We start from the raw sequence: 6,557 nt of genomic DNA, 5'->3' as shown, positions 1-6,557 counted from the left end.
CTCTGACTGGCACGATCAGAGCCAACTAGGACCAACCAATCAGGGATGCCTGCTCGGTAAGGACCAGGAAATGGACGGAGAAAGTAAGGCAGGGCACACAAGTCAAACCACAATATCAAGGACCATACCCTGTACACCTATAGAAACAGAACTCTACAACCTCCATAGCACAACATAACCCAAGGAGTGGTGTAGGCGCTGACATTTTCCCCTACAGTATTGTGGGCGGCATTAACTCCCATACGGTGAGGCTCCTCCCACATGCCTCTAGGCAAGGACAGTGTTGTGGGTGCTGGCATTTACCGTACAAGGCGAACATGGTAAAACCCCTTGCATGCCTCTAGGTATCAACAGTGTGGTAGGCGCCGACGACTGTCATACCCAAAGAAGACAACATAACCTCCCATGTGCATCTGACATTCAACAGTATTATGGCCACCTACCAACATCTTGTACCCACCGATGTGGGCAACAACAAGGCTTAGTAGCATACATAATCTCTCTCTCACTTGTAAGGCCATCCCCTTCATCTATAAAAGGAGATGCGCTCTCTCCCAATAGGCAGATTCATTTGATCGATCAGTTCACTAGTCCACAATAATAGAACCTCTAGGTTCAAACTATGAGCACATGCTCAAACACTTAGCGCATAGTGGGGCTCCTGTCACTCTCAGCTCCTCTAACCAGAGTCCGACCAGACCTCCTGTACCCCCATCTTTCTCCTTCTCATTTGTAACCCCACTGCAAACTTTGAGCACCTAGGCTCAGGAATAAAGTCACCAACTAACTCATACTGGATGTAGGGCATGTTGCCTGAACCAGTATAAACCTTGTGTCATTGAGTGCTAGGCCACCTCCAACCACAACGTACGGCAAAACTACAAATATTACGTGTTGGTCACTTTCTGCACCGATAGGACGGCATAGATGCAACCTAGGAGGCGGTGGAGAACCGACATAACAATGGGGGCGTAGACAAGTGGGCCCCAAGGGTCGGCCGGCCTATAGGTGAGGCCAGCGTCTCACCCTCCGCTTTAGTGTGGAGTCCTCTCGAGTCTTGTGGAACCTTCTGGTGTCCATTTCGCTTTGGATAAGCATAATTAAATCTAACATCTTGGTCCACCTTGACGGTTATCTGGATAAACCCTGTAGAAAATAAAAATTCACCAAAACTTGTGGAATTTGTTAGTTTAAACCCCTAGACCTTTGTTGGTGATTACATTTATGCCCTTATGTATGTTATATTGATGGTTTATAATGGTTGTTAACTACCATCAACAAACTCCCCCAACCTTAACCTTTGCTAGTCCCTTAGCAAAGTTAAACTTAGTAAATGGATGAGGAGTTGTGTCAATGCTTTCACTCCTCAAGAGTACACATGCGTTCAAACAAGAATTCTCCGCTGGATTGGAATAAACCGATCTGACTTTCAAACTTACCCATATTACCTTCAACCATGGGGCTTCTTAGCCTTCACTTGGATCTTGAGCAATTGAAAGACAAAACGGTCAAGTCAAGCACTATGTCTCAAGTTCTTTGCTCAACCATTATTCTGGAGTTTTTTTTATAGATTTTTAAAATAAAACTCAGAGCTTCCTTTGTATGACACTCTCAAGTCTCTCAATATATGTGGTATTTGTGGATCCTCACCAAGCCAAAAGTGATGTTATGCCTTTCTCTTCCTACAACTAAGGCTTATGTGGATCTCATAGGAGTGGAAAAAGCATGAAAGAGCATACTTGCAATACATATATTGTGAAGTCAAACCTCAGATCCAAAGAGAGTTGAGTCATACAATTAAATCAAGATATGCATGTGTGTGGATGTATGGTGGATATATTTGGTAGCTAACCTAATTCTACTATACTCCTTGAAAACAACTTTGCAAGAAAACATGGGCTATCTTTATTTATCTTTTCTTCTTTTCTGGGTGGACATGTAAGTACCCATTGTTTTAAATATCTTGGACACTTGTCCATTTTTTCTCATCTTTCTCTTTTTTATGAATAACTTTTACATAGCCACATGCTTCTTTTCTGCAATAGAACTTTTGGGACATAGCAACAAGAACTTTAGAGCATTTATTTGGTGCATATCCTATCAATAACATTTTGGTGTTTACTCCCAGTGTAGGATTAAAACAATTTTGGGTGGATCTAGATGGAATGGCATGTTGTTGCGCCTACCCCCAATGTAGGAGTAGTGCATATTTGGGTGGTGTGTACGTGATCTTGATTTTAAGAGCATGACAAACCTCTCATAAGGATCAACAAAGCTTGACTAAACTCAATGCAATGCAAGCATCATATATGAGTGGAAATTTTTCTAATCTAAATATCATATATGGCTCTAGTAGCAATTCAAGCTTTCTCATATAGTAGCTCATCATGTAGGATTTTTATGTTTTTCAAAAGATAAATCTCTAGAACTTTAGTATCACTTGAAATAAGATAAACAACAGCTCAGACCTTCTCATATCATATCCATCAATTACCTAGACTTAGATCAAGCATATGCTACCCACGAGTTTTAAATTTAGAGTAAATTCTTATATCAAAAAAGTCATATCCAAAACTCAGGAGAATTCAAGGCTAAAAACTAGGTACTTAAAAGGAATTATGACAAAGCAACTATTAAGCATTTCCATTGCACGAGATTATTCTTATAGTCCTTTTATTTAGCTCTTAAAAATCAAACTTAACACACCTTTTATTTTGTTTTCAAAATTTAAGATCACACATTAATATATATATAACTAGCTAATATAAATTTTTATTTTTCTTTTAGTTTATTATGCATCTTTTTATCTCTTTAGCAAATATGAAGCAAACTTAAAAATAGTAAAACCAAAAGGGATAGAAATACTTAGCTAGATACATAGGGGATGCTCCAACCCCAAGCTGGATGTTGTCATGGTCTTTCTTAGAGTGAGTCTACCAACAGAAGTCTTTCTCATCTGTCCAGAAGTTGTGTTCCTCATGCAGTGAGTGTAGCGATAGTTGGATAAAATGTACTTCAGATGGATGGCTTTACTCTTGATCATCCTACAAAATACTTCAACAATAACACCAAAACTTGTGGCACAGATTAGGATAAGGGGTTAGCGTTCAGTCATTCCGAGATTTGTTGTCCTTGGGGGTTTAGACAGATTTCCTAATTGACAAAGTTCTAGCAGGATGTCTATTTAATAGTTTTTTGGATTTTCTTATTTATATAATGTAAAAAGAAAATATGCATGCATGATATTATTATTATTATTATTATTATTATTATTATTATTATTATTATTATTATTATTATTATTATTATTATTATTATTATTATTATTATTATGCCACCACAGTGAATACTCCCTTGCGCTTTTACACATCGAGAAAATTTTCACATGGGCTTAGGATTTATGATGCAATGATGTAATGCAGTCATGAGACTTTTTATCTTCCTTTTCTAAATGCAATGCTAATGCAGAAAAATGAATATGCTAAAGTGAAAATTAATTCATGTAGTATTAAAAAATAAATATGGATAATGACCAATGTTACCTCATGGCTAGGGTTCAGATTTTTAAGTCCTCTAGATAGGACTTGGCTGGAGAAAAGTTCTTCACTCTTTGGGTGCATCATCCGGTCTCAACAATGAAGACCCAGATGGCTACACATCTAGTGATGGTGTCTCTATTGGTGATGTCACCTTCTCTTTCCATACCTTCTTGGTTTGTGGGCTTGACTTAGGCGGAGTAGGTTCATCTTTCACAACTTCTTTAGGTTCTTCATCTTCTTTCCATTCATTCTTTGGAGGTTGATTCTTCCGGTGTTGGGATGATTGACGTCTCCTCCTAGAGCAGGTCTTCTTGGGCTGTTCATAAGTGGTATAACTATTGAAATAACAGCATACATTTTCTCTAGGGAATTGGAAGTGGACTTGTCTAGATCCGACATAGATGATTCTGTTGGTTGTGTTGAGGAACAGTCTTCCCAATATAATAGGTGTATCATCTTCTTCTTCACCCATGTCTAGAACCATGAAGTCGGTAGGGCCAACCTGATGATGTATTCTTATCATGACATCTTTTGCTATTTCTTCCAAAAATCAAATTGATTGGTTCGTCATCTACAATTGCAGATATGTAGGGAACAAAGGTTCATCACTGAATAAGTATTCATACGTTACCTTGGACATTATATTGACACCTGACCCAATGTCACAAAAGGTCTTGTGAAAATTTCTTTGTCCAATGGTACACTTGATCGTGGGTATGCCTAGGTCATCCTTCTTGGCAAGGAATGGTGAAGCAAGGAGGTGGTCTTACTCTAATTGAAGTGTGTTGATCATGTTAATTGATTCTTCTTAAGGCTGCCTAGCCTTGTTCTTCCTCCTTCTCCTATTGTTCTTCTTCTTGGTCACTGTTGTCTCTTTGGGCAGGTATGGCGTCTGTGGATGTCTAGGAGATTATAGGATGTAGTTCTTGAAAGAAAACTTCTCCTTCCTATCCTTGATTGTGAAGCAGATCTTGGCACTGTTCGTGTAGATGATGGCTTTTGTGGTGCTTAGGAAAGAGCGGCCCAAAATAATGGGTGCCCTTACATCTCCACCTATTTCCAGAACCACAAAGTCTATGGGAATATATGATTGTCCCACTCAAACAATGGCATCTTCAAGAACTCCATTGGGGTAACAGAGTGATTGATCTGCAAGCTGCAAAGGCATGTTTGTGTACAACAAAGTATCTCCATTAATTTGATTAGAAATTACCTTAGGCATGATGCTGACACTTGCTCTGAAGTCACAGATAGCTTCTTAAAAAATGTGAGGTCCAATAGCAATAGGGATGACAGGTCTTCCTAAATTGCTCTTCTTTTCTAGAAAGGTATAGTCTATCCACCTTACCATCGATGGTTGTATATAGTAGTGTGCTGCATTGTGAATATTGATAAGATTTGCAGTTTCTAGATCTTCTGGTTGCCCCGGAATCTTACCTTTGTCAGACAGAAGAACAATAGCAGCCAGCTGAGCTATTTGTTATTCTATCATTTTATTAAAGTTATGCTGGTTCTTAATGGCAAAAGCAAAGCTATCCATTCTATTATTTATGTTCTCTAGAATTTTATCATTGATAGCTACCTTTCTAGATAATCCATCCATAAGTTTGGATTGGACAGCAATTAATTCTCTCAAGGGTGGTTGATTGAAATTATTAAAATTATTACCTTGATAGTTACCTTGGTAATTACCTTGGTAGTTTGGTCTCTATTGTTGTTTCCATCATTGATTCTGTTGAGGATGAAAGTAGATGTTGTTGTTGACAAAGTTCACTTCCTCTTAGGTTTCAGGATAGTTGTTCCCTAAATGCCTAGTATTTCCACACTCTTCACATGCCATGCGAGAATCATGAATGTGCATGACTTTTTGTTTCTCATTGGCTCGATCTTCAAGCTTCTTCATCAGTAGGTCCATCTTGGTAGACAACATGTCTACCTCCTTGAGTTGATGCATACCTCCTCCTCTCTTGCGAGTCTGAAGATGTTCTTCATTACAACCTTGGTTAGAGGCCATCTTCTCCACAAGAGCTATTGTAGCTGGTATGGTGAGTGATAGGAATGCACCCCCGCAGCAGCATCCATAGTCTCATGGGTACTGTTGGTCAACCCGTGGTAGAAAGTCTACATGAGTAGCCAATTCTCCATCCCATGATGAGGACATTCCACAATGTAATCTTGAAAGCGTTCCCATGCCTTAGGGATAGATTCATCATGTTGTTGTTGAAAGCTTGAAATTCTCCCACGCAAAGCATTAGTCTTGTCTGTGGAAAAGAACTTTGCTAGGAAGGCAGTGGAGCAGTTATCCCATGTAGTATTTCTATATTTGTTGGTGTAGAACCATTGCTTTGCCATCCCCAAGAGTGAGAATGGGAAAAGGCAAAGTAATATGGCATCTTGGGTTACTCCTTTGATGGTGAAAGTTCTACAGATTTCTAGGGAGTGTTGGAGATGTGCACTCGCATCTTCATGTGCCTTTCCACAAAACTGACTTGCTTGCACAATGTTGATGAGGGCTAGCTTGAGCTCGAATCCATTATCTCCAACATTGACTGTTGGTCCAGTACTGATGTTGGCCGTAGTTGGAGTAGAGAATTCATAGAGAGTCCTGATAGCCATAGCTTCAAATTCAGGTGTTAAGCTTCACCTATATGGTTGTCTTCTGACTTTAAAGCTAGAACTTTCTTGAGTTGCCTCTAGTCCTCCTGATTAATGCTTCTAGATCTTCAACGTAGTTTGTTGGAAGGTCAAAACTGGTCATAGATTACCCTACATAAGATACACAAGTAGACAAAACAAGGGTAAGCCTATTTGAGTAGAGGTCAATGGTTTTCCTCGATCACATCAATAAGTATAAGTTTTCAATACTTCCTTTGCCTAGCTACCTTCCCTGGCAACGATGAAAAATGCTTGTTAGTATTTATTAACTTGTCACTTGTTTAGTAGCCACCTATTATAAACCTATATCTCCTAATATTACTTTACTAGGTTGTCATCCCTAGTGATGATGCTAGAGATGTT

At 39.0% G+C, this 6,557-nt stretch overlaps 1 non-coding gene across 1 annotated transcript; it reads left to right on the top strand.

Annotated features, from left to right (window-relative positions):
• The first annotated feature begins 5,682 nt into the window (after positions 1-5,682).
• LOC136506222 (small nucleolar RNA R71) lies at positions 5,683-5,791 on the top strand. Its single transcript, XR_010771445.1, has one exon. It is a non-coding gene; the product is annotated as a small nucleolar RNA R71 (small nucleolar RNA).
• Positions 5,792-6,557: the final 766 nt, after the last annotated feature.

This window comes from Miscanthus floridulus, chromosome 14 (assembly GCF_019320115.1).
Source record: "Miscanthus floridulus cultivar M001 chromosome 14, ASM1932011v1, whole genome shotgun sequence".
Classification (NCBI taxonomy): Eukaryota; Viridiplantae; Streptophyta; class Magnoliopsida; order Poales; family Poaceae; genus Miscanthus; species Miscanthus floridulus.
This window is presented reverse-complemented; position numbering and strand designations above follow the sequence as displayed.